This window comes from Diachasmimorpha longicaudata, chromosome 13, assembly GCF_034640455.1.
Source record: "Diachasmimorpha longicaudata isolate KC_UGA_2023 chromosome 13, iyDiaLong2, whole genome shotgun sequence".
Lineage (NCBI taxonomy): Eukaryota > Metazoa > Arthropoda > Insecta > Hymenoptera > Braconidae > Diachasmimorpha > Diachasmimorpha longicaudata.
Window position 1 is genome coordinate 2,071,204 of NC_087237.1, and position 23,229 is coordinate 2,094,432.

At 38.7% G+C, this 23,229-nt stretch overlaps 1 protein-coding gene and 1 long non-coding RNA gene across 8 annotated transcripts in view; one reads left to right on the forward strand and one right to left on the reverse strand.

Annotated features, from left to right (window-relative positions):
• The window catches only part of LOC135168936 (protein scalloped), a 118,525-nt gene that overhangs the window by 60,151 nt on the left and 35,145 nt on the right, over positions 1-23,229 (forward strand). The gene's annotated exons all lie outside the window — the stretch shown is intronic.
• LOC135168952 (uncharacterized) lies at positions 11,193-13,784 on the reverse strand. Its single transcript, XR_010300123.1, has 3 exons — positions 13,155-13,784; positions 12,162-12,255; positions 11,193-11,389 (listed from the first exon to the last, which is right to left on the reverse strand). It is a non-coding gene; the product is annotated as an uncharacterized LOC135168952 (long non-coding RNA).

Sequence of the window (23,229 nt, forward strand, 5' to 3'; positions counted from 1 at the left end):
ACTAACGGACCACCGAGTTTTCCCCCTATTTACATACAAGCCAAATGGTCCAAGTGAGTGCGTAAACCAGAGACAAATGGGCGTTCACCATCTCGTGTCAATCGTGAATCATTTCGATCCATTCGATCGTAGGTGAATTTGGAATTCGGTTAATTCGGTGGGTTTTCCTTGTCCTTTGGTACTGGCCAAACAGTACATATGTGTAACAGCTCGAAATATGTACAGAGATGGTGGATTACATAGTAGTGTAGAGGTCTGTATTTGTCTGGTTGGTAGATGTGCGGCATCTGCATAATCGTAGGTAAATTGGAGGAAGCAGAGAGCTAATATATTGCAACCAGGGTGGCAGATAGATGGATGATGGAGACATGGTTAATTCAGTTGAAGGGCCACATGTGGATGGCAAAGACCGTCGTGTACTTTATGGGGGTGGGGGCATTACTGTTCTCAGTTGAATGAGGGAATAGCGTGTAACAGTGGGCAAAAGCCTGGGATAATTATTGATGGTGGTGATGGGTTGTTGGCATCGAATGACGATCATTTCATCGGCTGCATATGTGCGGAATCGGTGCTCGTGAATCTCGGGATAGAGATAAGATTTCCTAGGTAGGCTTGGTAGACTCGCTTGGCATTCAAGACCATCTGCGAGCATCGAATGTCGCAGAGGGTTATACGGGGGACTAATGGGATGAGCCTCGACATCATGACCTGCCGATAATTCCTATGACTCTGGTGGCACTGGTTTACCGGATTTTGGAGAATTCTAAACTCAATTCTAACCGGAATCTGGAGTACACGGTGGGGGGGGGGGGGACATTTCGTGAAAAATTACCTCCCTCTTCCGTAAACTGTCAGTTAAAATTACGGAATGGCTCCGCATTTTATCACTGAAGACTCCATACTTTTGAATGTATGGAACTGAACGTTCCATATTTTCTCTTGAACGTTCTGGACTTTTTCCTGAAAGTTCACTGGAAAATTTTTACCGAATATTGTTTTGACTGGCAGATTACGAAACAGACACGTAATTTCTCAAGATTTTTTCTCTTCGTGTGTCGGCAATTTACTGGATATCTGTTTATCATTTTTTCAATTTTTTTCTATCAATAAATTTTTACTGAATTTTCTGCCATTTATTAATGTCAAAAAAATTACTACATTATTCACTACTTCATTTATTTACTGATGATTTTTTCCGTTCACAGTGTACACTACAATGATTTCAGATTACAAATAAATATTTTTTTAATTTCACTCTATCCTCCTTCTTATTAAAAAAAAAAGCTTAATTACAACTAATTAAAACTAAATAGAAAGATTTAAGCATCGCTCAACAACTGCCATTTATTTTCCAACACCCCACCACAAATCACTCTACAAACCAGTTGCTCTTCCTCCACCCCTCTCCCACCCGAACAATGTGAGCGATCGACTGCAACAATCACCATATTGACTCATCTCCTCCAACTTTCTTCGAATTACAAATGCAACTAGATTGTCGCTCGTCAAACAATGTTGCCATTTGAATTCCACGAACAACACTGACTGAATAACCGAGACGAACACAACTAAACGAGGGGATGACGGCCCGCCTGAGGGCGACGGGGGATGATAAGCGGCGGTGAAGGTACCAGAGACGAGTAACCTGTACACCGCACACCATCGGAATGTGACATACCTCTCGTTATTCTCCCGTCGTATTAAATTTTCCCAAGCGAAATCTGTGTACGCATATCGGCACGCACCTCCATCGTTGTCGCACCGGTGTTATAGAAATACGCGCATACAGAACAAACGCGATAGCAGGAAGCGACGGTTGACTACGTGGAAAATACGAGCTTGTACGATAAGCCCTCCTCCCCCCTCCCCTCCCCCCATAGGATCGTTGCTACGACACGTGTACAAACTAACGCAATGAAAAGAGAAAACGGGGAAATATAACCCGGGGAGAGTCAAAAGGGTGAATATGGAGAGTGGGTTTTGTTCAAGAGGGAGAGGGGCAGAGGGTAGAGGAGGTGATGGAGGAGGAGAGGGAGAGGTGAGGGGGGAAGGTTACCATTAATCCGAGCGTGTTGCATTGATCTATCATTGTCTGTGGTCCCGCGGGTGATATACGCATCGACCGATACATAATAGAGATTGCGAACTGCCGGTGAGAGAGATATATTTTAGCACAGTAGCTATTGGAGTTGAATTGCTACTAGAATAGATACTGGGTTATGCATCACAGGACATTTCATGATTCAATGCAAATACGTCTGATGCCTGGGGTGAATTAAATTTGTTTGCGGAATGAAATCTTATATTGTGATATGAGAAAATAGAGGGAGTTGTGTTTTGTTTTGTGAATGTGACAAATGGGTATTTACTGGGTTTGTTTGTGGTTGTGGGATTGGAGATAATGTAGGGGGAATTGTCAGGTTCTGAAGGGTTTTTTCGGTGGAGAATTTGGGAGAAAATTTTTCGTGTGAAAATAATTGATATTTTGAAGTATGAGGATATGATGAATGACTTGTCGGTAAATTTGAGTATGAGTGTTGGGAAAGAATAACGACAGAGTGACTGGAGGAATTCAGAGCAAAAAGTGGAAATTAAAATGGTAAATTTGGTGGGTAAAGAAGATTTACGCGGGAAATTTAATTTGGAAAATTTTTCAGTGCAGAAATTTTTTTAAAGAATTTCTCTTTGTATGAAAATTTGTCGTTTTTCGTTCGCTTTGACTTAATATTTTATCGATTACGCAGCTCACGTGGACAACTCCGTAACCATTATTTCTAATATTATTATGCAGTTGTACTGCCCCACTAGACGGAACGAAACGAACGCGTTTTTGAAAACAGGAATTGAGTCCCACGCACATACATTCGACTGGTGGATCAAGAATTAAATGAATGCGTTGATAATCGTGGGGAGAAGGTGTTGGTGAGGGGATAACAGGTAGTGGAGAAAATCTTATCTAATCATGGACTTCTTCATTTTTCACTTGAATTCCCGATAATTATCTCGGAATATTAATTTCTCCGGTAATAATGCGGGTCGCGAGCACTTTGTAGTTTCTTTATGAGCCACTGGCATTTGAGAAATGTCAACGATTTTGTGAAAACTGTTTCACTCATTGAACGCTAGGTCTGTGACCTACATATCGTGCATGCAAAAGTGTGAAATTATCGTCTAATGGGGGTATGGATAGGAGAGACACTGGTGTTCATTTATCCCTGGAAGATGTTCGGGGAAACCGCGTCGTGCGGATAATGCACGTAACGGCTTCAACCGGATGCCGAGCATTAAGACGAATTAGCAGCATTTATTTAGAGACAAAACCGCAGGATAATTGACCAAAACCGGACAGCATAACGAGTGGCTTAATCATAAGGTCGTCTCTGGGCCCTGTAACCGGACAACTAGGAGGCTGGAGCCCCCGGGAATCCCACTGTATTGACCTTCTTCGGGAATTAAATCCTAAATATCTCATTCTGCAGAGTTTCCCTTGTTCCGGGGAATCCTAATCTCGTAATTCGTTCATCGATTACGGAATTCACTTGGAAATTTTCCGCGACAGTACCGTAATTTTTAACAGGTAATTCGGATAAATAGTACGGAACGTTGAATAAATATTTCGTTGGTAAAAATATTTTTCAGACGCACTCGACAATTCCGGGAAAGGAAAAACCATTAGATCACTTTTGAAAACGAAATAAAATTCTCAAATCATAAAATTTCATCTCCGTCATATTTTTCTATGGGCGACGTGGCAACGTCACATGCAATAACTGTCATAAAAAACCTAGAAAATGTTGAAAAACACTTGCAATTATCCGGATTATTAAAAGCCCCCCTCCGATGAGTGTTAATGCACGCTCTGAATGGGTTAAATCTCACAATAGCCATTTGCACTGTATTCAACAGCTGACTTTCTCCACTGTTGTTACCCACCACTCGCCTTCTTACAAACCCAGGGCAGTGTTATAAAGGCGGAATGTATCCAAACGTCCTACGCAAATTTTCCATCACCACGGTGTGTGTTAAACTTCGCCTCTGGCTCACATTGTCTTCCCTTTCTACTCTTGCGTAATCCCAGCATTCAGAGAAAGAAAAGAAATAAATCAGGACGAATAGGGGCGCGAAAATGGATCAGCATAAATGCACGAAAGAGAATGGATAATAATTATTTGCAGAGTGGGATCGGTAAATAATTTAAATTCGCAAACATTGACAGAGGCTGGCAGGAGTCGATGTAAAACAATGAAGGCATTTGTAACATCAAAGAAAATAGCGAATAAAAAAATTATTTAAATTCAAGTAATTTTGCAGTTGAATATTAATGTCACGGATTTTCTGTTTAAAAATTTTTCAGAAACCGAAAAAAAAACCCAATGGTTTTTTCTGGAATTATGAAAATTAATTGGGTCGATCGGATCATTTTATAACAAGACGTTCCGTTCCGTTTTTATTTAATATTTTACGCAGTGAGAAGCTATAAATTTGCGAAAATGATTTTTGTCAATTTTGATCGCCCGCATTAGGAGAATTTGTACTTTTTCCTTGTCATCCCTAACCCTCAAAATGGGGCTGTAAAGCATCCAGGCCGGCATACCCCATGATAAATTATCCGCATGAGTGAGTGCGCGCATGACACGTTTGGTTCGATGTGATTCTCTCCGGGGTGAAACCGATCGAGATTCTCACGGGAATTGCCTCCCGAGTTTCGCAGACAATAACTTTTGTGTGTAATGATATGACGGCAGATGTCTGTAGGTGGGTGTGATACTTCTTCTTTGAAGGTAGACAAACTTTACTAAAGCCATACACAAGGTGACAGTACAAAGGAATCGTGAGGAGGGAAGCGTGGGCATCCTGACGCCCAACCACGAGTAAGTGGATACTGCGGGATTAAACAACAAATCAAATTAGACAATGATCTATTACACTCCCTCGATAATTATCGTTTTGTGTTGGAAAACATTTGGGTTCAAAGGCCATTGATTGATTCAAAAATTGTAGTTTGGGTACGTTTTTTGTTAGTGCGGTGGGATTTTTAAGAGAATTTAAAGAGAATTTAAATTAATTGATTAAGACTAGATATCTGTTCGGCAATTTGCCAGTCAAAACACCATTCGGTTAAAATTACAGAACAATTACACACTTTTTCAGTAAACGACAGGAAAAAATGCAAGACATTTCAGAAAAAATATGGAACGCTCAGTGGAAAAATTCGTAACTATTCCGTAATTTCGACTGTTATTTTTAAATAATTTTTAAATAAAGGCCTCGTTAAGCCCTTAAAAAATCGGCTAAACATCGAAAACCTTTGTTGACGGTTCAACTTGATTTATCAACTGCTTAATACTCTCGATTCAGTGGCTGAAATAATGAATGATTCAACGGGAAATTCAAAGTACGAGAGCATCGACTGTTCTGTTATGTTACTACGGGATAATGCAGTTTATTCTGGAGAACATTAACGATAAATCTCGGGTGCACCACTTCCTCACTGAATTGGATGAATAACGTCGCTCTCATTACAGTGTCTTTCTCTCATTCTCCCCCATGCCCCACCATTCCCTTCTCGATTGTATTTATCGTTTGGCTTTTACACTTCTGGTGTTGGGGCGACGTGGACTCTCTGCAGATGTATTCACCGAGTATCCCTGAATGAAACCACGAGAAATGTATTTCCGTCGACGTTAGATTTTCTACGAATAAACTCGTGAGTGGCTTTCGCAAGATCGATGGCTTCCGCGAGATTTCCTGTCTTATGTCTTTTGTACCTCTTTCCCGGGTTTTTAGGAATTCGTAAAATTTCGTTGTACCTTTATTTTTCATTCCCATCTACACAATTATTATTATATCCAACGAATACCGGGCAAACTACACAAAATAATTCACTTCGTGTCTTTAACTGAATTATTCAATTAATTCTCCGAATTAGTTAGTGCCTGTAATAATAATCCGGTTAACGTAATATACAGAGCGACTCGAGATTAATATATTAGGTGTGTGAATAAGTCTTTCCCGTTTTTTGTAAGAGATGCCGCCACCAATACTGTGCGAGTATTCAATGGTTACATATGTCATAATCAAAGCTTATTCATCTATCAACAATTCCACACTAACACATTAGTTGAAATTTTTTCGCATCATAAATTTTTGATATCGTGAAAATGTTGAAATTTGAGCCGAGTCGACGTCATTTGCGGGAAGTTTCACTTTATTGGTTCAATTTGAAGAAATCTGCTGCCGAGGTGCATCGATTGCTTCAGGAAGCTTATGGAGAAGGTTGTGTCGATGATTCAAGTGTTCGCGGATGGTTTCGACGCTTCAAAAGTGGTGATTTCGACGTGGAAGACAAGGAGCGTTCCGGGCGGCCGCAAATCTTTGAAGATCAAGAATTGGCGACTTTGCTTGATGAAGATTCGTGTCAAACGCAAGAAGACGATGGCCAATACTTTCAATAATTCATTTGTAACCATTTTTTCACAATAAAAGCTCAAAATTTGAAAAAAAACGGGAAAGACTTATTCACACTCCTAATAAATAAACCAAATTTAAATAATTCCAATGCCTCCATCCGGAGTGAAAAAATAAGAATTTCATTGCATTGGGGAATATTTAATCTGTCGTTTAGTGAGTCGTCTGAGATATTCGACAAATTATTCTCAATTCCAACTCTCGAGACAATCCTCGATGAGAAGTAATTGAATCCCCCCGAATTCTCTTCGGACTGAATAAATCAGTGAATTCAATGAATAAAGAAACATTTTGGTTTTTCTCGTATTTATAGAAATCCCCTCTCTCTCTCTCTCTCTCTCTCTTTCTCTCTTTCTCTTCTCCCCCGTGTGCTAATTCAAGATTAAATTCTGTCTCGTCTGTGGTACGAGAATACACGGTAGCATTATTCACGTTTCATTCGCCATTTGCGCTCCGCTAATGCCAAACCGATAAGCCGATATAATGTACAATGTCCATAGCTGAATCCTATCGAGAGCAATGTAAAAATGTATTGATAATAATTCCCTCAAGGTTTCGATATCAGCGCAATTCCATTCTCTTGACCTAGTCACTTTTTTTAAAATTTTCTGGTGGAGAACTTCATTACAGTTTAATTGATAAGATCTGGTTCATTGAACTAGCGATATCGGGGAAATTTATTGCCCTCGAGATTATTTCCCCCTCCATAACTGTTATTCACTGTTTCTCTCGCATCTCTAATTCTTTGTTGCTGCGATAAATATGTACACATATGGGATCAAGAGTAAGACCTACTGTTGATTTATCAACGGAAAAAATTAAAAACGAAGAATCAATTTTTTCCGTTTGATGAAAAAATTGAACAATTGTTTCTTCAAATTTATCTATTCAGTAGCGAAGTGGTAAAATTGAATAAGTTTATTTATCTCAAAATCTATGAGAGATAGCGAAATTTTAGTCATGACAATTTCTGTAGTACTTAATCCGCTCCACAAAAAAGGTTATGATAATAATTTTGCTATCTCCCCTAGATGTCGAGATATTCATCAACAAAAGTGGTTGATGGTACCATTTATTTAACTACTTCGCTCATTAATTGATCTCGTTAATAGGAATTAGGGTGAATCCAGCGGATGATTCGGGGAGTGAAAATAATAATGGGATGCAGTAGTATATTTTCTCAGGAGTTATTCCAACTCCATTGAATTGTTTAAACAAACATTCAACGATTCACAAGTTTTTTTTTTTCATCCCGCACTTTACCATTCAAAATCACAAAGTCATACGAGTTGGAATAAGTATCTCTAGCATTTGATCTTGTATGGAAAAGACAAACAGTGACACCAGTAGTTCTCGGATTACCCGGCTGTCTGCATCCCATACGGTGGTAGGCCGACGTTTGAGAAAGCTGAATAGTCTATAGATAGACAATACTGCATCTCGGGCTGGATATATAACTTTCGAAGGAGGATATAAATTTTTGAAGTTGAAGTACCTCTGCTCTAACTACCCCCAACGCTCTTTTTCCTGTAGATAAACTTGTTCGATGCGCGGATAAAGAAGTTGAAAATTTATATTGAATATCGGAGTTAACTTCACTGGACAAAACGTCATATAATTTTTCAAAATCCAGTGGAATAATTATATAGTGATGTTTAATGACACAAAAATTAGGTTTTTGTGCTCCAATAAATGGCATCATTTTGGCAGTAAAATTTGCGAAAATGCCGGGAAGTGAAGTACAACAAAAAATAAATGACGACGACTTGAATTTTGCTGTAACTTTTTTGTTCGCATGAACGAAGAGGAAAATCCTTTCAATAAACCTCCTCCCTCTCCCCTCTCCCCCTCGATACTGCTGGATCTGATATGTTTGCTCCCTAGAAACACTTGAGACGTTGTGACAATATTGTTTTATCAATCTTATTCGAGTATTAGCGATTGGAAGACATTGATGTGAAGTATTTCCGTAATTTTGTGATTAAATTTCTGTTAAAAATGATTTTTCCTTACTGAAAATATTTTTCCACTTAAAAAATTTGAATCATTCATTTTTGAGGTAATTTTTAATCAAAAAATTACGTACAAATATTCACATTTATTTGTCCATTACCGACGAGAATTTTTCCGGGACTAGAGGCAATGTTTAAATATTTTTTAAAACATTTTCTACCCCGATGAATGAAGCAACGCCACTAGGGATAAATACGTGGAGAAAATATCGAGGAATAAGTCGAGTCTGTACATGGAGGACGTGGGGTTATTGGTGTTACGACGGGTTATAATCCACTGGTTTCCATTCATTGAAAATTCAATGAATCGCGAGAAACGCCGCCGAATCGTTAAACGGCCATTGAGTGAGGAGTTTCTGGTTGGGGGTATGCCGTTGGCGTCTCTTCTGCGTTAAATTCTCGTAATGGTGGGGAAAGGCTAAAGAAACAGCAACGGGAGGATATTTACAATAAGGGGGAGGACGCTGCGAAAGAGGAGGAGGAGGAGGAGGACTTGACTCGGTAGTCGAGAAACATCCGTTAGTGGAGGAGGTGTGCTTGGCCATCGGCGAAATGGGTCCTCATCTGGCCGATGGAGTAGATAGGGAGGAGGAGGGCTTCTGTCTCTTATTATTATTATTATTTTTTTTTTTTTCGCCGATTTTTAGTACTCCGTGTTGAAGTGAAGCCGGCAACAGCGCGGTAAGACGAGTGAGGAGGCGGTTTGCCGCGGCCTTTTACCTGGAACCAGCTTGAGGCTTCGAAGACCAGAGAAGTCGTTGTCGTTATGCCTTCGTGCACACGCGACTGCTTTTTATGATGAAAAATTAAAGAGGAAAGAAAAATGGGAAAATTGATGAAGTTGAATTGGACGATTTGTTCGTTATTCTCAGTTTTTTATTATGACAACTCCTTTGTTCAGTTGAATTTTCACAAAGGAAATTTACATGATTTTTTCAATTTTTTTTATGAAGTTTGTGGCCTCCATAATTGAGTTTTCACGATAAAAACCTCTTAAAAATGCTCCGTTAATTAATTATGAATTTTTCAAAATGATCTGAAATGGCTAGTGACGTCATAAGGTGTCTTCCATGTGGCGACATCTTTCGGTGCATGGTGCCATTATCGAAGGTAACTAAATTCAGTTTTTTCACGTTACAAACAAGTTGAGAACCCAGAACCTTATGACGTCACGAGCGATAACAGAGCGTTCAAAAACGAGTAATTGGTTATTAATTATTAAACAACATGTGGATGAATTGGAATGAACTTTATATTGAATCATCTTGATCAATTATTGATGAAGTTATTTTATAAAAATAGGTCACATGCCTAATACCCATTATCACTTTTTCCTGTAATTGTTGTTTTGTATTTACGAAACTCCCTCGATGATGCAATTTCCCAGGTAAAAATGAATAATTATAGGAGAAAAGGTAATTAAAAATCATAATTATTGGGCACAATTGTAAAAATTCATGTAAATAAAAGCATTGCGCTTTCACTCATCGCTGGGTTATAACAATATTTAAGTCTCACGAGTGGCTGATTTGCAGTTACCGTTACCCCTTAAAAATGAAAAATCCTGCGGTCCTCCGTATCCCCTTACGTGAGCGGTTAAACTCTATCCTACTTTTCCCAATACACGTGGAATAGACGAGTGTGTACTCAACTAAGTAGTTGAGAAGTACCGATCATCCGGTACCACCTGCCTCTCTCGTCCACTATTACGCAGATACATACAACTTTAACGCAAATATAGACACTGTCGGCTGGTACCATTTGGAAAACTGCTACTTGTTCTCTCTATTTATTTATCTTATTTTTTCACGCGGCGTCTGAGATCGTGTGCAGTGCCACGCTGACTCACCGTGTGACATTTGACCCCCACCAGAGAGTAAAAAGGAGAGAGAGAGAGAGAAAGAGAGAGAGAGAGCCCCTCCACTGCGTCTCCTGGTGGCTCTCAGTGGTTGCCAACCGGTTTCCTTTGGCTCACATTCAGTCCTCGTTAAAATGTTATACAACTTAACTCGGATCAATGTTATTCTCCCAAACCCTCGTAAAACCCCCAATTTTAATAGAATGTTTCCGTGCCAAATGTGGAAGTTCTAATGAAACGAGATAAAACCCTTCGGTTGATAATCAATGAATTTTTCCACAATTTTTCCTTGAAAAAATGAAACTGATCAATTCAATGACTCAGATTCAATGTTATGATAATAAACAACACATAAATGTACACTAAATACGGAGGATGAAATGTGTATGCAAATTGAACTTTATTTGTTCAGAAAAGCGTGAGTAGAAAAAAAACCCCAAATTTTCTGGTTTTTAATGAACAAATTGAATCGTTTCGCGGAAAACAACATAATAAAAAATATGCGATAGGAAAAAATCAATAGGAAAAACTTGATTGTCCTCATATATTGGCGGGCTTTTTCCTCCTCCACTCCCTCATTTTCAGTGAAAAGTGCCGAGTCTCTAACGACCTCTGTCCGTTGGCTCTTGTCCAAGGAACCTCCAACTTCCACTTCGTCTGCCCACCGCTGTTCTTCTTCCACTTACCCCATGGCGTTCTATCCCTCTGCACCATTCACTTCGTCTTTTGCACGTTAACTTCTTTTTCCATCTTCAGTGCATGGCTCCGACGAGAGAGAAGGGCCTTTTATTCACCCCCTCCCCCCCTCCCCCTCCCCCCTCCTGGGTTTTAACCAGGAGGTCTCAGTGCCCGTCCAGCATCAATTACCGCATTGTTCACTGTCTCAGGCGTGGGCGATTTATCCTCGGCAATTATCCAGGCGTTGGATAATATAAGTGAGAATTCACAGATCAATTGTCAATTCCAACAGAATGACTTCATTCAATTTTTCCGGGAATTTATTCAGTAATGAGCTCGTAAAATATAAATCTTTCCTGGGACATGTGCGACGCTGGAAATTTAAGCGAATTATTTCCTACGCGGAGAAAAAAATTGTTGAAAAATTATGTGCCTGTTTCGTAATCTGTCAGTCAAAACAGTATTTAGTAAAAATAATGGAACGGGTCGGCATTATTTCACTGAACATTCCCTACTTTTTCCTGAACGTTCCTGAACAGTTCCGTAATTTTTACTGAGAATACTGTTTTGACTGGCAGGTTACGGAACAGACAGGTGATTTTTCAAGAATTTTTCTCTCCGTGTATCAATACAAATTTGATAATTCGATATTGAAAAGAGCAAAAACAATATGATCACATTACAGACCTACATAAGTTTATATTTATTATACTATGAGGTCATTATTTGTTGGGGAGGCCGTCTGTGTGGTCTTACGGCGAAAACTCCAGTTTATGTTTATTAAATAATATAAAGAAATCTTTGTTCATGGAAAGAAAGAAACCATGATGACGATGCTTTGGTTTTTGAGATTTCAAGATCGTTTGTCAGTTCCCCGACTGCTCTCGAAGTGTGAATACATAATCATAAAATAAAACTGCTTTTCATTAACATGGCTTCCAATTAAAATTTAGTATTCGAAATCCAGTTCCCAAAAATTAATCAAAATCATACAAAAATCATTTTTATGAATTAACTTCTACATTACTTACTACAATAATAAAGTCAATGATGGTTATTTATTTATAATAAAATGACATTGCAGTGTATCAACTAAGTGATCTATAATTAATATTGGCGATGAATGTCTGGCACGTAGCACTCACCTCTAATTGTAAGAACGGAATAAAGAGCCTAGGTTTCTTTTCACAGCCGTTAAATCACGACGCAAAAGCTCAAATCCTCATCTGCCCTTTTCACCTGAAAGGGTAAGAGGGATTAAGTTCCGGGTGATTTTATTTTTCAATCCGTAGCCGTACGTCGACCTCCGCCCAGTTGGAAATCTAATTTCACCATTTCATTCCCCATCGCTCGCCGTTCTCCACTTCTTTTCTGCCGGATCCCGCGCCTTCCCCCGTACCCTCTCACCACCACCACCCCCCTCCGCCCCCCACCATTTCCCCGAGGATGATTCTGCAGCAAGACCTGCGTTTGAATCGAATAAACGTCTATCGAATTCAATGTGAAAGAATTACGTTATACAGAAGAAGAAAAAAAAATTGCAAATGAGATTAGATTAGAACGAATAAGAAAAGGTCGGAGAGGGGGAGGGGATTCACCAGGGTCGCGATCAAACGCGTGACTGGCAATCCTTTGACTTCGTCAAGGGACCATTTCAATTCCGTTTAATTGCTGGAGACACCTAGTCGTGCTGGGTACCTCTCTACTATTTCAAAATTAAGGGGAATAAATAAAATAGTGAACGAAATAGGAGGACAAGTTAAACGAAGAAGTAAAGAGGGACGTCGAGACGCTATTTATATTCGTACAGGGAACGTTCAACTCGCCTTCACTTCCACTCTTTTCTCTTTCACGATTTACTTGATCTCTTCTTTTTATTTTATTCCCTGAACAATCTCACTTCTACTCGTGATAACGCGGTAATAAATCTCACCAACAGTTGGGCATTTTTCTTCTGGTGGGTGGCACTTATGGTCCATATTCTATTGATTTGTTTTTTCAGGGGTAGTTCATATGTTTATAGATGGAAATTATTTTGGGGAATTGGAATCTTCATTTTTCTTGTAGGATTCAGATAAAAAATACCCCCGAATCCCATAAAATAATATAAATTTTTTAAAAATATTTTTACTTGAAACTGTTCCAATCGGGGATATTGAAGTCAATTTGGGGGAAAAATGAAAATTCCACACTTTATTTGTGTTTGAGATGGAGACGAGTTTGCGGTGGTGATTTGGGATAGGTGGGGAAATTAAAGATCACGGGACACGGGAGTCTTATTGGGGATGCACTGATTTTATTAAAAATTATTGAGGCGTGACCTCGCGTCTTTGAGACAATTTTACAATGGTGATTATCTTCAGCTAAATTAGCGTAACACTGGTGATGTACTTAAACCAATAGATATTTTTTGTTACGCAATTGAGAATTGAGAATTCACTTAAACTTTGAAGGCTTATAAGGGACACTTGTGCTTCCGTTACTAGCGTATGTTATACTGGCTAAAACGTCCGTTGATTGAACGCATCTTAGCGCGCGATGGTTTTCGTCCCTCTATAGAGCATTGAGAGTAAACTATTTGAATTAAATAACTCAAAATGATAATTAGTTGTATTCGCGAGAGGCTCTCATTGGTGATGTACGATTTGGTAAATAAAGAGATCTCTATTTCTTAATGAATTGAGTCCGGTTCTGAATAGTGAATAAATATATTCGATCGAGAATTACTGGTTCACTAAACTGCGAATTCACTTGTAGCGGTTGAACTGGATTGAAAAGAAGTGAGCTAATTGTCTAGTTTGGAGTCTCCTTATATACCCGAGGGCTGTTTTGTTTTGATTAGCAACCCAAGGTCTGGGAATATTCTAGGGGACGTCCTTGGTTCGAATGTTCTCGAATTCTTCTCTTGGTAACCGGGTGAATTTTCTCTCTATTTTAAACAATTTGGTTTATGGCTCCAAATTAAAAACTTGAATAATCCAGGATTTTCAGTAGTAATACCCCAAGACCTTCAAAATTATCGGATATTTCCCGAGAGTTTCATTTCGTAGCAACGAGAGGGTTTTTCTGCGAATCTTATCCCGATCGGTGCTACGCAGGGAAACTGGAGGGAAATATCCGATTAATTTTGAAGGTCGAGGGGTATTTGGCTGGATTATTTTTTTCATTCCAATTTCAAACAATTAAATGTGTGGCATTTCACGTCATATAGTATGGTTTTTCACTCGTAGTTGTGGCTTCTCCAGCGTATATTTCCTGTCTGCACAAAATGCAGAGAATTGTTTCCAAATTGTGGCTTTTGTCTTCACTGTATTATTAGGAACATTATTTTTAATTTTCTGATCAATAATCTCCAAGGATTCTCCTCCAAATCTGCTCATGTCGAGGTAAAGTCTTTGAACTTGATTTTTTGTAATGACAGTTTTGGGGTTTGAAACGCGTACAAATTGTTTATCGGATATTTTCATTGCTTAGCAACAAACAGGGAAATATCCGAAAAATATCCGAAGTAAAACTCTTTTACTTGTACCACGTGACGGGAAATGCCACCATTTGATTGGTTGAAATTGGGATGAAAAAAATAATCGCATAATATTCTCTGGATATTTTCCTCAAAAAACCTGTCTTCCTCATGAAGAGAGTAATAAAGTTCTCATCTTCCTAAAGTATCCAAGACTTGATACCCAACACTTACAGTACCACACTAGGACTTAAACCCCCCCTCTTCCGCTCTTTAATCCACTCAACCCATCCTCGGTTTCTTATCATCATTATCATCACCCATACACAGCTGTGGGCACGATGAGTGTTTTTATGGGATCATTGAGCGTTTAGAAAGCGTCGTCCATGTGGTTTGTCTTCATCATTGGTGAGGGTTTAAAAGCCAAGTGCAGTGAAACCTGGTATTTTCCAGTGCGCTACCTTCCTTTACCTACTTCAGCATTTTCCTGTTGTCTCGTTGAGACGCTGAAGCTTCAGTGCAAAATTACCCGACCGTCCGTAAAGTCCAAGAGGATTCTTCGCAGATGATAGTTAAGTAACACTTCAAGACGTAATTCAACGTCAACTCGTTCGTCTTAATGCAGACAAAATGCTGAACTTCAGAATTTTTTTTTTTTACTTTTTCAACAAATTTCACTTCCTTGTTTCACTTTCAGTACTTTTCCTCTCATTTTCGTGGGAATGCCTGACGGCCAGTGTAATTATGTGGATGTTGACGCATATTGGTGATGTCAAGGGGGCGTGAAACAGTGGAACATGTGTTTTGAAATGAAGCCAGACGTCACGGATGTTAAGTACGTGGTGGCTCGATTTAATGAGAACCAATCGAGAATTTTAAAGGGAATTTGACACTTCCGCAATCATGACAGCTCACTCAATTAGATATATCCACTTAAAATAGTCCAAATTATCCGATGAATCAGGGGAGGTGGCCTAGAGCGACCTAAGTACATTTACAATTTGATTAATATGTCAATTAAATTGTGAAAGAAATTAATTTTTCCGCTTAATTATTATTATTATTTATGATTCTCATGACAAACAGTCAGCGGGTTTTGCTGCATGTTCGTATAAAATGAAGTTACCCTAAGTTGTTTTTAACTTGCAAAAAAAAATTTGGGAAAGGAAAAAATTGTGACAGCACAGCCGCAGATTCCACATCAATTTTCTGGACTCGACCCAAATTTACGAGGCCTAAAGTCGGAAGTGCACCTAAATTCCCTTTAATCTCCACTCATCCCAAATGTAAACTAAAAGCGTGCAGAAGGAAGACACGAAGATTCAGATATATAAATGGATATGGGGATCAAGTGAGAGAGAGAGAGATATATACGATCGGAGTCGAGGGAGAGTACATACTAGGGGGTTTTGGAGTTTCCAAGTTTGGCTTGTGCCCTCTCCCTCTCTGGCAACTCGAGCGAATTATCGCCAAGAAAGCCAAGGCATCGTGTCTGGTATGCTGAAATCGATAACGCACCTCCTCCTCATTTTAAACCACCGTAATATAACTCGAGTCGCTTCGTCTTTCATCACAACCACTTTATTCCCGAATTGGGAGGGCTTTCGGAAGTCGTCGACATGGCTCAAACGCACTTTCATAACCGGAAGGCAAACTCAAACTGTGCTAACACTGGAGTGAGAAATAACAAGTGTATAAGCGAACTGAAGAAGAAAAAAACATAACAATGGAAAGACGGAGCGGGGTAAAAGAAAAAAGGCAGAAGGGGAAAAAAAGAAAAAGAATCGAGCGAAACAAAATTCCTCTTTGCACATTTTTCTCAGCTTCTATTGTTGGATTATGTCAGAGTATTTTGTTGTCAAAGCCCTTGTGTCCCTTATCCTCGTGACTGCCGCGTGACATGATAGGTCGCGTGCTGACCCTATCGCATTCAAAAACTGGTGAGCTATGAGGAGGACTGAGAGGGCTGAGAATCGCGAAAACTGGGTTGCCATGTCTGGCATACTCCCCTAATCGTCTTCATGCAATCGGACTCGTAGACGGAAGTATAATCAGCATAATAGTAATCACGACTGTGCATTACAATGAATGTGGCTTTAATTCCTGGATTATTACGATTTTTTTAATTGAATGGAGACGAGTACTTGAGATAAAAAATTCTGATAATGATTCTACCCAGAACTTTGTCGTTATTTCAGTCCTCAAACTTTCGCAATTTGATTTTTGACTTCAGCCTATATTGAATGTTAGGCAATTTTTTCGTTTACTCTACTAGATTTGTAGAATATCCATTTACCCCATGAATCCGATAGAATATCTCTCGAAATTTGTTGGAATCGTTAAACCTATTGTTGGAATATTTGAGTACAGTTCTTTCATTGTCCTACAAAAATCACTCGACACCTCTTTTACTTTCTGGGAAACAGCTCTACTAAGGGACTAATTTACGATCGGTTGTACTCCGCTTTCGAGACGGTTTAATCCTAAACATATGCTGAAATTTCAACAACGGACTGTGTTCCTTTGAGTCATAAAACTGTTTTCCTTTTCCCTGAGAGTGTTTTCCCTTTGATATAGTTTTCAGTCTCTGGACAACGGTCCTCTAGCTAAGACGTGCCTTCCTCGTGCTAATAAAGAATATCCTATAAAGTATTTTCACTGTGTCTCTTAAATAATTTGTTCATTTACACCCATATTCCACCCATATTCCAGTACCTATCGTGAAAAATTGATCGTCACTTGCATTCAATTTTCACACGGAGAGATAAATTCTTTAAATATTACCTGCCTGTTCCGTAAACTGGCAGTGATAACAATATTTGGATAACAAAAATTACGGAAGAATTAGGCACTTTTTCAGTGGACTTATAGAAAAAAGTCCAAAACTGGCCAAAGATGCTATTGGAAATGGGAAGCTTAATTAATATAAAATGCAATGAATTTGTAAATAACTTTTCTTTTATTCTTAAAACGCACGAGGAAGAAAAACGCCTGTACTCGATGGGCTGCTTCAGCTAACTAACAAGACGGTCGTAGGACCAAAAAGAATATCGTCACCTATATACAAAGGAGCTCTTATTTCTTTCTCGCCATGGAGACATGGAGTCATTGTTTATGTTTATATTAAATCTCCGGCACTCTCTACATCGATTCAGTTTTGAACACATAAGCCCTGGAAGTATTTCTTAGTACAATGAAACTATATAATCCAATAAATGCGTAAATTTTTAGACAATTTTTACCGCTGTACAACAAATGAAAAATTCAGGTGGAAAAATTTCAGTATTTACCTGATTCCAAAGACCCAAAAAAATTATTTACATTAAAATTTTCCCGTAAAATTGAAATCAAAATTTTTAACATCTGAATTCCCTGAACCTCAGCAATTCCTTCTATTCCTCTCATGTTCTTTTTTATTTCCTCCTGAAGTGTCAATTGACGAATTTAAATCTGGTCTAACCCAATCAGTTCTCTTTCTCCTTGAATCACCGAGTGCGACGGAGAGGAAGCCGCCGGGGTAAAGAAGCGGCAACAGAGCGGCACCTTGACCCCTAGTGCTCCTCCTCTCATTCTCTACACATCGACTGCACCTCTTTTTCCCTCCACTCTTTCTGTATCACTTGGTACGTCTTCGACTATCTCACTCGCACACAAGGCAGATACGTTGAATTTAATACGAACGCGACGAAGACCGAGAGTAGAACGAGAAAGCTCTCGAGAGTGTGGTCTACTCCTGTAGTTTTTATTTCTATTTATTACTCTCTAGTCCTCTCTTTCGCTTGTCTGGAGGGGGTGGGGTTAAGGGGATGGCAGAGGGGCTAGGGGGCCTCAGCCTCGGAGAGCGGCAACCACGGGCAGCAGGGGCTCTCATTCTCGGTGAAATTCACTCCCTGTAACCCTTGACATCCAATAAAAGTTTTATTGTTGAGCGAATTAATTAAACATTCAGGAAAGGAATGAATGGTGTGTACGAGGGTTTCACCAGGAGATTCTCCACCTATGTATCCCAGAATCTTTTATTTATTTACAAGTACTGAGAACTTCAATTTACTGTTCATGTGATGAATATGTGAGTGAATCTGAGGGAAAAAAAATGAGAGGAAATTGACGGAAAGCGAGTGACTGTGTGAGCTGTGAATTAATTAAATCACTGAGGGATAGCGAGTCCCTCGACCAGTAGCGCCATTGACTCCGTCAAATCGTGTAATTCATGGCCTCTCCCGGAAAGCTCGGGAGTACCCGTGAGGGACTGAAAATACACACGACTTTCCGCCCTATTTTCAGGTTCTTAATTGCTCGGCAGGCGATGATAAAAAAAAATTCATTCAGTTTGTACTGTCTGACGGTGCTTAATTAGCGAGCGGATGAGCTTTTTGAGCTTTTCTAGAATATTTATAAGTATATTGAACTCGGTCTAGACTCAGTCTGAACTCTCTACTTAGAGAATCTACGTTTCTTGAGGAGAAGAACTTGTTCTTTATCATCTGATGTCTCAATGATTACAAATAATCTTTTTTTCTTTTTAGTTGATGAACTACGAAGTTGAGTTTGTTAACTTTGAAGATATTTTAGGGCTCATTCCATGTTAGATAATTTTTTTTTTCTATTGTCAGTGGATAACTGTATGAATAATGAGCCATAAATATCGAACAACTTTTTCATTTATTTATTAGCCCATCATTTCGACATTATCAATGTTGGAATGAAGTAGAAAATTATTGTCAGTGTAGACTATTCATTAAATCCTATTTATTCCCACCACTTATGATTAAAAATGTGAATGAGCCCTGAGTGAATAAAAGAATTGAACTGCAGATTGATAAAGTATACAGCAATAGAATTTCAGACACGCACCCCCTTGTGACGTTGATTGCCGGTAAAATTTATCGCGGTATGATCTGAAGGGGGGAGGGGAGAGCTACGCAAGACCATTGGCAAAGGAGATGAAGTGACATACGGGGAGAGGGAATTTCAATAAAAATTACCGCGTTGGAAATATTTTTTTTTTCTTAGACAGATTAGAGAGGAATTTTTTTTTTTGTAAAATTTTACTTATTCTGAATTTAGTGAAGTTTTGAGATAATACAGTGATATCAATACACAGAGAGAAAAATTCTTGAAAAATTACGTGTCTGTTCCGTAATTTACCAGTCAAAATAATATTAAGTAAAAATTACCGAATAGTTACGTGCTTTTTCAGTGAATTTTCAGAGAATAGTCCAGACTGTTCATGAAAAAGATGAGTGAAAAAAATATATTTTTGCCAAATATCCGTTTACTTTAAGGAAATATTTATTTTTTCAATCCTTTATTCCTGAAATCAAGTACCTTCCTGACAATTCTGATTAGGTTTAAATTGCGTTAATTATATTATTCTAGAAGATGATCATGTTAATGATAATTTCGAGTGAACTCTTGCAATAATTATGGGCATTAAATAATTCATCGAAATTCTTCTTTCAAGACAATCAGAAATTAAAAAAAAAACAATTAATAAAGTTCATTCAGAGTCACGTGGAAAATACTCATCTTCTAGAGTGATATGGTACGATAATGGTAATATCATTATTGTAATTTCAATCTAACTCGGTATTGGATTATGGATAGGGATTGTCTCAATAATATAAAAACGATTGAACTATTAACTTTAATTTTTTATTGTCGCACACAGAAGGTATATCTTTCTCGTATGATGTCTCCAGATCAACTGACTCTTAGTGACCAAAGACTTTACACTCTAAACCCATTTGATAAAAGGCCCTTGTTCATTAATTCCTTTCTGTTTCTTCTCTAGTTCTATTTATTAAAATCATTCCAAACATTTCGGTACTGTTTGGAGAAAAACTATAAAAACTATAACATACTGAGATGGACTGAAAACAGCTATAGACAGCTGATTCATTTTTGTCCACACATATCAAGCATTCTCAATACTCGGTCCCCCTTAGCAGTGATTAGACCGGAGTAATATACTTTTTAAAAAATAAATACTTCTCTAAACAAAATGCGTAGCAGTTCCGTAATTTTTACCGAATACTGTTTTCACTGGCAAATTACGAAACAGGCACGTAATTTTTTAATAATTTTTCTCCCCCTGTATATCCATCGAAAGCGTTATATCAATCTTATAACAATGAAAAATAAAAATCGTCATGAAAAATTGAGGTGACGACGGAATTTCACCAATCACGCAGTAATGTTAAATTCTGTTGAGAAATTTATAGCGGTTACAGTAGCTATACTAAGGCCCCAAGGATCTTTTATGTCAGCTACTTATCGTTTGAATCTACTCGTTCCTCAGAGAGGGAGGAGTGCAGTCTCATGCCGGGTGCTGGGTAACACTGACTTGTCGTTGCAATTATCTCGTGTAAAAGTTAATAAGATAAAAGTATATAGTTTATCGGTGATTCGTTATAATTTATAACCCCGTCTGCATTATTTCAACTTCATGAACGAATTATTTCAATTACTGACGTTGTTATTCACTGCGGATCAATAAATAACCATGAAATAGGGCTCGTTGTAACCGAAAATATTATTTACAGATATAAACACACGGTTAAGAACACTTATCCGAGTGACCTCAATTATTTATAAATAATTTTTTTTAACGCCAAAATCTATCGAAATTCCCAAACATTTGAGTGTTTGAAAAATTTCTCACATTTCGCGCGTAAAATTACGGCAAAAGTCTTCAAGAAAGTTGTCCCATAAATTCCGTAACACGTGACCGGCAACAACCCTTGTTCATCCCCCTCCCCCCCCCCCAATCTCACGTGTCCAATTCGTATAGGGATCCGGATTAAAGGAAATTAGTATCGATTTACGATTCCATCCGAGACCATCATTTGCACATAGTTTGTACACACACCGTTAAAGTTACCACCGGTGAAAGAGCGAATGAGAAAACCGAAGGGACAAGAGGTTACGTATTCCAACAGTCCATGAATGCAACAGAGAGAAGTCTGAAAGTGGAAGTGAGAGAGAGAGAGAGAGAGAAGAGTTTCGTTATCGATCGTGCGTCTTTGCAATGGTTCACAACTCACCATCTCTCTCGTTGTTGTACCACCGATGGTAGGTGGTAGTGGCCCATCCCTTTGCCTCCATCAGCCGCATCTATACCCATTTTCCCTCCTTCCCAAGCCCACAATGTTATAGAGAGGCCAACGATAGGTACAGTACCGTATCCAGTCACGCGAGCGCTTACAAATTGAAGTCGCTAATTTACACACGGCTTCGCACTCGAGGCTGCTTATTAACTCCCCCGAGAACTTTACCAGTCGGCTACCGAACTAACAAGGTAAACAATGTTTGGCAATTATCTTGGTTAAATGATCCCTCCCAGCAGATAGGAATGGAGACGAAAGCCAAAGTGCCAAGTGATGTTGTTCATCTTCCCACCATTTTCCTCACATATAATTCTGATGCGTTTGCACTTGTGAGAGACTGTGACAGTTCATCTCGGCATTTGAACACAGTTACTACTTATGAGTTGGTGGTTTTTTTTATTACCAGTTCAGTGCAGGGATTTTTTTATCAATTTTTTTTCCAGACAAAAAATATTTTCAACCAAAATTTACCTAAAATCTCTTTTCATTGACTGCAATAAATTTTTCAAAATTGAATTTATATTTAATTTAATGATCTGTTTGATCGGTTTCCAAAGTATTTGGTAAATTTTATTACACTTTGAATTTCAAAACTAATTGCAAAATTAAGCGTCTTCCTCGTAAAAATACCGTGAATGACATGCCGAATGAATACCTTTAATTGGCATTCGGTAAATCAATTGTCCGGGAATAAAAATGCCGTGATATTTCATGCTCATTTGGCGCGATACAGCTTCTCTCGCTTCATTCGAATGTTCTTGAGTCAGCCCCTTTGGAGATTCGAATCAGCGGCACTCGGCTGCTTTTTTCCCTGTAAAAACCCAACTTTATCTGCCAACACCTGGGCATCAGTTGGTACAAAACCGGTTGAAGTGGCCGAGAGGTGAGCCCTTCGGCGCAGCACCCGAGGAGTACTTTTGCCCCCGGGGCCTCGCTTTTTCTCCGGCTCAACGCACTCTCTGTTCCCCATACCCTCCCAATGGGGGGTGGAGAGGGGCTGTGAGACACCCACGGGGCTATTCTCCGAGCCTCTGACTCATCGTTCAACACTTGTCAAATGGACCTTTCAATAATTGCGCAGAAACAAGGGGGAAAGGATCAAAATAATGGGATACCTGCGGACAAAAAAATTCGGGGGAGGACATCTCCCACAGGAAGAAAAGTCCTTGAGAAAAATTACCAAATGAATTTTCAGTGTGATAAAATGACTCCGCAATCAATTTTAATTGAATTCTAAACTCAAATTGATGACATTGGTAATTAAAAAGTGTCTGTCGTTGAGTTTATGTTAAAAAAAAAAAATTAGTAATAATTAGGTGAATTTGGGGTAGTTTTATTGGATATGGACTTACTGTTAGAATTTAATTATTGAATCATTGCCACGAGTAAAACTGTTCTTCCTCCGTATGGAGTCATTGTTTACATTTATGTAAACTGAGTGGAAACATTCTGGCGCCTGCTCCGTCGATTGATTTTTGTAACAGTTATTATTTCTGCAAATAATTCCAAGAAATATACCTAAATACTCCTATATATTTAAATAAAAAACTGTTTAAGGCACGGAAATAATAATAGTTTATTCAATTGTTAGGACGGAATGAGACCAATCCTTCCGAAGGATAAAAGGCGACAGATCCTGAACAA